This window comes from Oryzias latipes, chromosome 11, assembly GCF_053564925.1.
Source record: "Oryzias latipes strain Hd-rR chromosome 11, Olatipes_Hd-rR_3.1".
NCBI classification, from domain to species: domain Eukaryota; kingdom Metazoa; phylum Chordata; class Actinopteri; order Beloniformes; family Adrianichthyidae; genus Oryzias; species Oryzias latipes.
Genome location: NC_136247.1, coordinates 13,623,553 through 13,635,614, shown reverse-complemented (window position 1 = coordinate 13,635,614; position 12,062 = coordinate 13,623,553).

Genomic DNA, 12,062 nt, shown 5'->3' with positions numbered 1-12,062 from the left:
CAACGTTATTGCTCATCAGTGTGATGCTTGATTTTAGTTATGCTTAAGCAAATTCATAAAAACAGGATTCACACAAGTCAAAGGTCACCAGCAGCCAAGGCACAAAAATCAAGTTGGTCTCTGATTATGTTATAGTGTAAGGATTTTTTTTTAAATTCAATATTTAAAATACCCAGTGGTAAGAGTTAGTGTTTATTGGATCTTGGAGAAAAGGAGGATCTGCTAACTCTGAGAAATTCTCTCAGGAAAACTTCCCTCAACAAGGATTTTTCCTATTTTCAAAAGAAAGTGACAATTCGCTTGTAATTGTCTAAATTCTTGTGGCCACTGCTGAACTTTTTTCTTGGCCGCACAGACCCAGAGGAAGGGTTTCAGGGTTAGGGTTAGGTTAATACCTCTGACCAACAACATATTAACCTTGTACGCACTTGCTTTAGTATTGATCATTTGTTGGTGCTTCTACAAGAATCCTCTTTCTATATGGTCAATCTGGGTCCCTCTATTGGTGATCAGGGGGCACTTTGTGGTGGTTTCTTTCTGTTTTACGCTTTGAGCTTGTCTGAATGGAGGAAGGACGACAATAACCCACAATCCTTTGTAGTTTTAACATTGAAAGCAAAGTAAAAACCGACCGTTTTGGCACCAAGCCCCTTCCTTGCTGGCTGTCTCTCAGCGCTACGAGGCTCTGGCCTCCATCTGCGGCTGGCTTGCCGCCTCCTGACTGCCTGGCCGCCCTGGGAAGGGGGGCGCCTACCGCGGCCGGCTGGGGCCCTGTCGCTCAGGGGAGCCTTCTTCCCCCGGTTGTGCCCATCCGCCAGCTCCTCCCAGCTCTTAATCAAACAAATATTGCACACAGTCACATAGGGCTCCGGGAACTGGGTGGGTGGGGTATGCTGGGCGGGGCTCACTGGGGGTGTCTCTCTCTGGGGTCACGTCGGCGCCCGCCCTCCATCCCGGTTTTACTTGCATATTAGACACCCTGATTCATCTAGGGCCTTGTGGGGAGGGTCTGGTGGAGGGGGGCACGGTGAAACATCCGTGCTCATGTTTCACTGGTCCCCCCCACAATTTTAACTTCCACTTTAGACACACACACTGCATGTTAGCAGCACACACACAGCAAATACACACCACACACAGAGGGACTCCAGAGTGGGGGGGCTCTGTGGCTTGGCACCGGTGGGGCCCCCCACACTGGAGACCTTCTATTTTACCTGCAGCACACACACAGCACACCCACACCTCCATACATAGGTGGGGTTGGGGAGGGGCGGCCGGTCTTCACCCGCCTGGTCCTCTCAGGGCGGCCGGGCTTGTGGGTATCCTGTCGGCTGCGGTAATTGGTCGGGCATGCGGCGTTGGGGGGTCGGTCGGCCGGAGGGGGTTACTGTGTGGCGGCGGGGGGTGGGGGGTAACCAGAAGTTGTGAGTATGTGTGCGAGAGTGCATGAGTGGGACGGACCTGGGGGCTGGCTCGCTGGGATCCTCTGGGGCTCTCCCTCCCCATCACAGAGGGGGGAGGGCATTAAGGGGGTTAATAAGGGGGGCTCAGATAATATGGCGGGGGAGGAGGGTTGTAGTAGGTAGGGTTATGGGGGGTGGCTGTGGGTGTGCGGCGATCTCTGGAATGCTCGGATTGGGTGCCGGGGCTGGCTTGCAGAGGCGGGGCGCTGGTTGGGTGGTCGGCGTACCATGGGCTCTCGGGGCCCTGGCGTCGTCCCTCGCCCTTGTCTCGGTGTGCCCAGTGGCCCCCCATGGCTGCCGCCTGGTACGGCCAAACGCTCCTGTCCTGTGGCCTGGGGACGCCGGGTTCGCTTATGCCTTTGGGCGTCGGTGGGGCCCCTGTAGGGGGCATTCTCTGCGCCTGGCTGGGTGGGTGAGTGATCCCCTCCTCCCCCCCTCCCGGGCTGCCTGGGTCCAGTGCCGGGGAGGGTTCCTGGCCTGGGGGTCTCTCCTCCCCTCTCCTGGTCTGGCTGGGTAGGATCTGGTTCCCCTTATGAACACACGGTTCACTTCGGCAGCATGCATTTATCTCCACCCCCACGTGCACACTGCCACACTGCTCCCTGTCTGCTTCATCCCTCCTCCTAACTCACAGTGTATTGATGGACAGATGTCTTCCACTCATCTTAGTGTTAGAATTTCACCTTTGATGTAATATTTTTCGATTTGGTATAATTGTTAAAGCTTAAAATGATAACTTATTCAAATCAGTACTTGTATCCCCCACTTTCTCACCTCTTTTCCTTTTACTTTCTCCACCCCCCCTCCTCACATTCTTCCCCTCTCCCTCCCCACACACACTAAATGTAACAAATAAACAAAAGAATAATACAACAAAAAGGGGTTTATACAAATCTACACCCTGGTTTCTCGAAGCTGTATAACCTCTTTTTGTGATAGTAAAACCTGTCCAACACAAAAAGCCTTTAGCTGTAATCTGTTTGCTCAGCTGTTGGACAGAACAAGTAAAAAAAAAAAAAAAAAAAGTAAAAACCGATCATTTATGATTGACTGATTGGTTGGTAAAAAAAAAAAGACAAACATTTTCCTTTTATATAATATAATATAAAATATTGATATAAAACCATATTAATAATAAGTATAATATAAAACCATATTTTCACAAAAAAATTACGAGTCCACAGTTTCTGTTTCACAGATTGAATTGGAAGTAACATAATCTCGGAAAAACGTGGAAAAGAAGAAGTTTATTGGTTTGTTTCACAGGAGCTACTCATAAAAAAACACAGATCATATTTCTTCATAATAGTGTACTGCTTGTAGATTCATTTACTTTACAAGATAGGGACTCATTCATTGCATTTAGGCAATAAATTAACTTTATAAGCAACCATGCCGAAGTTCAAATTCTTTTACTTTGAGGTACAGGCTTAATGCCTTTATCTTCCTCTTTGGTGACTGGAACACATTAAAGTAACACAGACCTGTGTATAAATGAAGAAAATTTATGTTGAATGAAATATTAGCCAACTATGTTCTTTTAATTTATTTACCTTGATTTATTTTTGTCAATGCAGCGATAGGGGCAGTTTTTATAAGTTTTCTTTGTTCTGCTCCTTAACTAATTTTTGTTTTTTGGAAAAAAATACATTCATTCATCTTCTAACCATTTTGTCCCTTTTGAGGTCACAGGGCTGCCGGAGCCCATCCTGGCCGCTTGAATGAATGAAAAAATTCAAAATTGCTTGGAAGATCACACTGAAATAGGATAGCTAAAAATTGGGTTTGGCATTCACACTCACCCGCCACTTTAATAGGTACAGCTTGCTAGTACCAGGTTTGACCTCCTTTTACCTTCAGACCTGCCTTAATCCTTGGTGGCATAGATTCAACAAGGTAATGTAAACATTTATCAGAGACTTAGGTCCATATTGACAGGACAGCATGACACAGTTGCTGCAGATTTGTCGGCTGTTTGTCACGGTGAGGGGGGCTCGAGAGCCGGTAGGACCCAGACGCAGAGACGGGAGGCAAACAGGTTAAGGACTAGAGGGTTTTATGACAAACAAAAAGCGCTGCAGAGCAGGATAACAAAACTAGAACCAAACTTACTGTGGCAAAACATGAAACATGGCATGAAGGAGCCAGGGAAAAGACGTTAGAGACATTAATGGACCAGCAGGAGAGGAAGGCAGAGACAAGACTTATATACAGACAGGGCAGACAAGACACAGGTGAACATGATCAGGGAAGATGGGGACCAAGGAAGTAAAACTAAAGACATGACAAGACAGGAACCCTTTCAAAATAAAACAGGAAACAGAACCAAACAAGACAAAACAAGAACTAAAGCAAAAACCAAGACAAAACAAAGTCAAACCATGACACTGTTCATCTATGATGCTAATTTCCCGTTCCACCACATCCCAAAGTTTCTCTATTGGGTTGATATTTGTCTGTGGAGGCAATTTAAGTCCAGTGAACTCATTGTAATGTTCAAGAAACCAGTCTGAATTGATTCCTGCTTTATGACATGGCGCCTTATCCTGCTGGAAGTAGCCATCAGAAGATGGAACACTGTGGTTATGAAGGGATGGAAATGATCAGCAACAATACTCAGGTAGGCTGTGGTGTTGCAAAATGTGCCAAGAAAATATCCCCCAAACCATTACACCACCGCCAGCTGAGCCGTTGATTAAAGGCATCATGGATCCTTGCTTTCATGATGTTGACACCAAATTCTGACCCTACCGTCCAAATTTTGTAGCAGAAATGGAGACTCATCAGACCAGACAGCATTTTTCCAATCTTCTATTGTCCAGTTTTCAAATCAAATCAAATCAACCTTTATTTATATAGCACTTTTTCAACAACATATGTCACTCAAAGTGCTGTGCATAAAAAACAATAAAATTTAAAAACAAGATGACAAGACAAACCCCCCCCCCCCCGCAAAAACACACACACACACACACACACACACACTCCCACACACACAGACATCAATAAATAAATAAATAAATAAATGAATAAATAAATTAAAAAAGTGATAAAATGATAGAATGTAGAGACCAGGCTTTGTCTTGAAGTGGGGAAACGATATTTTGGGGACATGTCCACACCAGCGACCCCCCAACCCAAGTTCACGGAGAACACCACCACAGAACCCCCCAGATCCGATCAAAAGAGTCAGACCCAGGAGATCCCACTGCAGCGTCCCCGCTCACTGAGAAGAGTCAGTCACTGATGTGGAGGATCCCTCAGAGGAAAACACTGGAGTGTAATAAAATGTAAAAGGAATAAAATTAAAATATATATAAAACATGGACAAAAAACAAATAATTACATAAACCTTAATAGGCATATGAAATAGTAAGAGCGACTTTAAAATTAATAGAATAAATAAATAAATAAATGTATTTACATACACACATAAAACTAGTTAAAAGAAAAATAGATAAATAATTAAAATATTTAAAAATAATAAATAAATAAATAAATAAATAAATAAATAAATAAATAAATAAATAAATAAATAAATAAAAATAAAAATAAAAATAAAAATAAAAATAAAAATAAAAATAAATAAATAAATAAATAAACAATAATAATAATAATAATTAAAAAAAATCAAAAATCCTAAAATTCAACTAAAAGCTAAATTAAAAAGGTAGGTCTTAAGCCTTCCTTTAAAAACATGAACAGTCTCTGCAGCCCTTAGGCGCTCTGGGAGGCTGTTCCACAGGCGAGGTCCGTAAAAACTGAACGAGGCCTCGCCGCATGTTTTAGTTCTTACTTTTGGAATAACCAAAAGGCCTGTATCAGAGGACCTCAGGGTCCGCGAGGGCTCATACTTTAAAATAATGTCAGATAAATATGAAGGCCTGGGACCATAAAAACACTTGTAAACCAATAAAAGTTTTAATTAAAGTTTTGGTGAGCCTGTGTCTTTTGTAGCCTCAGTTTCCTGTTCCAGAGATGATTGTGGGTGAAAATCCCAGTAGATCAGCAGTTTCTGAAATACTCAGACCAGTCCGTCTGGTGGCACCAACAACCATGCCATGTTCACAATCATTATAATCACCTTTCTTTCCCATTCTGATGCTGGGTTTGAACTGCAGCAGATCATCTTGATCATGTTTACATGCCTAAATGCATCAAGTTACTGTCATGTGATTGGCTGATTAGAAATTTTCATTTTATTAGGTACAGGTGTGCCTAATAAAGTGGCCGGTGAGTGTAGTTTGTAATGCAGAGAACAATGGCTAGTGACAAAAACAACCCTTTGGGGAATCCAGTGCATACTAGATCTGCAGGAATCACAGATCAAACACAAAAACAGAAACAGGCATGCATGTTCACCTTTCCACAACAGTTATATTACTAGATTTAAAAAAACAGGTGCTGAAACTGCTTATGAAATCACATTATCAACAAGGAAGTAAGGCTCACAGTGACAAATCTCTGAACACAGAAAGACCATAAAGCATTATAGTTAAAATGTAATAGAATAGTTTTCAGAGGTTTCTTATGAATGCGTAATGTTAGATTTGATTGAAAATATGGTCTTTGCTTTTAAACGGTACAAATATAACAAATTCTTTGTTTTTTGGTTATTTTGTCTCAGTTCAAGTTAATTCAGTGCATTTAAATCTTTTTTTCCACTTGGGGGCACTCGAGGCTTACCATTCCTAGCCAACAGAAACCCAGCCTGCTCACCAACTCACCAGGATGACACAACTGTTTTTATTTGTTTAGGGAAGTCCCAAAGATTTTTACTTAGAATGCAGCCAAACACCAACACTACAGACACCTTTATCTTATATCTGTTTCATGAACTAAGACCATTGATTACACTGTTGAAGATTTTTTTCTTAGACGGGACAGAAAGAATCCTGTCATTGAGATTGACCAGCTTTAAACCCATTAAACATCCTGTTTTGGTTAATCACAAAAGCATACTGACTGCATAGCAATGAAACCTGCTTTTTACCTAAATAACACCACAAATGTTACATTTTATGACCTGTAAATGACTGTAAATGAAACCAAACATTTCAAGATGAGGAGGGACATCAAAAAGCTTCCACTAGATGTCAGCCAAAACTCACAACAATATTAAAGACCTCCTAGCATCTTCTCTGCCAGCCTGCCCGTTTGGATCACACTTTCCTGGAAATCACATGACTTTTGAGTGAGCATAACATAACAAATTCAGCCCAGCCGCGGCGCTGTGACTCTGTCTTCCAGAGGCTGAGGGGGTGAGCCTGTGAGCTGACACAGAATCAGTTTCAGCTTATTGGTTCTCTGTATTCCAATGTTAAAGACAGACTTCAGGTCAGTGTTGGAGCGCCAACCTTTGCACAGTTGGCACGACTTCTCACAGCAGTCATGCCCTTTGGGTTTGGTGTGTTATCAGCTAAAAGAAACCACACATTATTGAAGTTTACGGCCGTGTGGTGCAGTAAATGTACTGGATCAAATTCTTTTGGGGAAGTTGGGGGAATTTACAGATACTTGGAGTTCACCCAAACCCAAACAGGGTACAACACAGTGCAGAAATGCATGTATTATCTATTCTGACCAGACAATATCTTTGAATTATAGTATAGGATTTTTCAGCAAAAGAAGCTGAGGTGTGGATCTGCATTTATGCAGTCATGTCTTTCAGGCTTGATGACAATTTAGAAACGAACAGAAAGTCGTGTTTCTTCTCAGCAACGCTGAACGACGCTGTCAGGGTTTTATATTAAAAGCTTTAATGCGAAAGAGAAAACACCTGAATAAATACATTTCCAAGGCAGGCTCAATTATTAAAAAAAAGCAATTGAAGTGGCCATTTATAAGTAAATAGAAGAACACCTAAACTTTCTAATACAGCAGAGCAAAATGGAGCATAAAACTGAGTTTCAATGAAACTTAGAACGGTTGTGAGATGCCAGTCTTTGTTTCTTGTCAAAAGAAGCAGTTTATTAGACCATATAGTTTTATGCTTTATGAATGTTTATATAAATGAAAATGTAAATTAAATTCTTCTTTTTTATCTGTACATTTTATCCAAAGTTCTCCCTACTAAAGATTTTAGACAAATGATCATCTGAAGGTTTTCAATACAAACTTGTATCATTCTTTCATGCAGGAGCACAGAAACATTCAGTGTGACCTGATGGTGCAAAGACATACAGGCGTAGTTAAACTAAAACATCATGAACTTTGTGAAAAAAGAAAAAAACAGTTTATTCTGAGTGTCAGAATCTTTCGGTCACAGGACCTGAAGCGTGCCTGTGGTTTGGCAGTTAGGCATGTCCGGCTACGAAACGCATTGAAGAAGGAAAGTGAAAGAAACTGAGACGGTGTTTTTTGGTGACGCAGTTTGGTGCAGAGCTGAAAAAGCAAAGCCCTCGCTCTACATTCAGGCTTGAACATGTCCTCATGCCTCCTTTCTATCACGTTACACTCAAATGATGATGCATCCCAATGCATCTGTACGTTTTGAATTTCCACTTTCCATCGATGTTGGACATTTTATGTTTGGACTTGCTCTTATAATGGCGGCCGCTGGACGCATAACTTTGTGCCCGCCTTTGGCAGTCTAACAGGGAAAATATTCCTGCCTGGAAGACGAGTTTTGAGATGAGTCATCACGCCTGGAGATAAGAACAAGTTATTAAGATCGTTTTACACCACAATAGGTTTTGTTTTCTGCTGAATAGAAACTTAATTTAACGGATTTATTAACACAGAATTGGAAAAATAGGAATGAGAACATAAAAAAATTATCTAAGATTTGAAAAGAACAAACACATTTAGTTAAATTTATTAATTCAAAGATAAATATTACATAAATAATATTACAGACTGAGTCTCGCCAACATGGCATCTCTGCTGGACGCCACACATACACAGGACAAAGCCTTAAGCTGCATTTTGACTTTCAATCTGACTTCAACCCGCAGCAGTTCTGTGTTTTACTGGAACAGGACCAAGAAGTAAGAAAAGGTCAAAAAAACAGAGAACAACAACTCAAGCATGGAACAGATCTGCACTGCTTTGTTTACTGTTCCTCATCACATCATGAAATAAACAGAGTTGAACAAAGGATTGTAGAAATAATTCATATGTTATATCATTTTGCATATTCTGGGACATTTATGGAAGCATTAATTAATTTTAACCTGAGAGTAAATTATCTCAATGTCAGCCATCGTCCAGTCCTAATGTAAAGTAGATTAACCGCATGTCCTGCTCTTCTATGCTGAAGCCTCGTCACATAAAGAACTACTGCTGGGCAAACTGATGAGGAGGACTGTTGTGGATGCAGATCTGGACTCATCTGTTGCAGAAAAAAGCATCCTCTTTGAATTGTTGTTCATCTAGGATGAGGCCCGGCTGCAGAGGAGCACCTTTAATCTCAGGATGCTCCTCTTCTGCTCCACAAACACCCGTTCAGCTCTTCTCAGACCTTTCTAATACTGCTTTCAGATGGCGTGATGCTGCTGATCTATCTATACATCTAAAGATTTTTCAAGACTAATTTGTAGACTCTCTATATATTCATACATTGTTGGTGGTGTCATTTTATGTTTTTCCTGTTGAGAAAAAACAGATTTATTATTTGCTTGACTATTCCTCCTTTTATCAACAGAATAACGTTTTTTTACATTTACTACTATTCTACACATTTTTTACTCTCTCATATAAAACAATTGCTATCTTAAGACAGTTTTTTTTCAACTGTTTACATGGATCATGTGCTCTTCTCTTAAAAAAGAGGCAGTTTGACAGAATAAACAGCGATATCAGTGCCAACAACTGAAAGCTCATTTGTGCTGCTCTTTAAATTGAGCTCTGCATTAGAGTACAAACAAACCACTCAGGTAGATTTCTGTGTTTCTTTTTTAAAAAACACTGGAAAATCAAATGTTTATTGTGTCCGCAACACATGACCTCACTCGCCATTTTACAGATTCACTCCAGCCTCGACAAAATGGCGTCACCAGAGCACGGTTTCACCTCCGTCGATAGAGGGAGTCGTGTCATGCTGTGCACCTTGACACACCTCATGAAGGGAGATGCCAGAGCAGCCGGGCTGCCAAAACAAAACAAGCCAGCCAGGGACTTTCCAGGCCAGCAAGCACAATAACACCCAACCCATCGCGCTCGGCGTTTGCAGATCAAAAATTCTTTCACTTTCTTCATCTGCATCAAAATGTGGTCGAGCAGCTCTCAGCCAAAAAGAACAACAAACCCAGAGATTAGAAATGTGGTTATCAACCTAGCAAGTCAGATTCTAAACACATTTGTTCACTGAGTGTTTCTTTTTCCTATTTTTGTCATTTGTGTTTGAATTTCTGACCCCACAGGTTCTGTGTTTTGGTTCATAAACAATTTAGTGGAAACTGAAAAAGTATTAAGCTCAGTCCATTGGTTTTTTTAAGTCAAAAAATATTCTGATCAAAAGGTTTCCATATTTCCAATTTCCTTCAAATGACTTACAGGAAAGTCTAATGATATTTTGTAGTCTGTAACGGTTAAATAAAGTTTCATTAAACAATAAATTAATGTCTGAAGCCAGTTATTTGTCTTTTATTGCACATTTAACAGCTACAGAGCAACCTTTGACCCCTTTGATGGTAAATTTAGGTTTATTGAGGCGGAAGTCACTAACTTACTGGACAACAACAAAGAATCAACTTCTGAGAAGAGGTCAAATGTGACATCCTGATCCTTTGAGGCTCTGAGGTTAACCCTTGTGCTATCCTAAGCACTTTAACATTTGGAGTTGGGTCATCTAGACCCACTAGACAGTGCTCTGAACCTTTTTTCTTCAATGATTTGTGATCTTCACTGGTGTCCATGGATTACATGAAATCTTTCCACCTTTATCCACCTTTGTCATGGTAGGCAGAACACGTCAATGTGAGGGTGGGGCCATCTAAGATAGCACAAGGGTCAATAGTGATCCTGATACCATCATACAGACAAGAAATGTACCAGTCAACGACAGAGACAAAGGACAGAGACTGCTTCCTTTTCCATGAAATAAAATCACATTTGAGGTTTAGTTTGCAGAATAATCTCTCTTCTTGTATATTATTTTCAGTTTGTTTTGCTTCAATTGAGAATTCCACAGACTCTTACAAAACATAGAAAATACATTTTCGATGTCTCTATATTCTGGCACATTCCGGTGCTTTCCCAAAATCAGAGGTGGCAGGACTGTGACAAAATAACAACAGGCAGGCCTCTTCCTCCTCTTCCTCCTCCCTAAATATAGCCTATTCATAACGTCAGCCATCACTGCATTTGATTACATGACCAAAAACACTAAAAACTCTACAGATCAAATCCATAAACCAAAAATACAAATGAAATGATTTGTTTGACATGAAACGTATCTTTCTTTTCATCTGCACTTTGCACTGTTATTCATATTATTATTATTATTCATAATCTATTTATTGTGTTTCACAGTTTTACAAACTAAAGCAGATATTGACATCTGAAAAGTTTATTTTCAGCAGCAGCAGATAAAATGAAGTAGACTCAAAATTAGATAAGGCATAAGAGGACTCTGGCTGCTTTGGCGTTGGAATAAATTATAAAAAAGCAATTTAAAAAATCACATTGAAAAAATGAAGTATTAAATGTTGAAAGAAAAAGCAGCATTTGATGCATTTTTTCAGATTCTGGCTGGACTAGTAGAACTGAAAAAATGCCTAAATTTGCTTTCTGAAGTGTAATATCCTGCAGTTATTGTCCCTCTTCTTCATTTGTCCTGAACTTTGGCTTTTGATGACGATGTGTGTTGGAAATCACTGCAGTTTTTAGATTTAATTTTTACTGAAATATTCAGTTTGTCACTTTCGCAACACGTGACTTCAGCCGCCATTTCAACCATTCACTAAAATCTTGACAAAATGGCGTCCGACGATTTCTGATGGTTGCCGCTTTTCAGCCGACAGAGGGAGTCGCGTGTTGATGCTTGTCAGCGTTGGTGTTGGACACACCTCATCTGGACTCCATGCCAGCACAGCATCGCTGCCAAAGACAGAAAGACAGCCAGGCTGGTTTTTCCGGTGATTTCCAGCTCAGACCACAGAACAAAAGCCAAACTAACCACAATTCAGAGCGTTGCTTCACAGTTTCTTTCATTTTCACAAGAGGAACCACAATAAAGTCTGGTAACTTTAAACCAGAAGGAAAGGACGACCACATGTAAAGATTCTTCATAAGATTAAATAAATATTGCGAGAAATCAGTCCCTAACCCTTATCATAATGTTGTGAGCAGTTTAATACTTAGGATTATTCTATAATCACCTTATGAAAGTACAAGTGTACTTTAATTATTACTATTGTTTGATCTGGAAATGATTTTCATTTAGTTTACCGTATATAACTAATCTGATCACACGCTCTTGGTAAATATTCTGTTCTGAATGGAAATAAGGATTTAGTAAAGGTTTTGACTCAAAGCATAAAAAGTAAAACCATAAACAAAAGGGTTTTTTCTGTTTTATTCTACAGGAAAACAACAAATATACACAAAGCAGCTGTTGACCCCTCCGGTAACTAATGAAGACTTGTGGTAAAACAA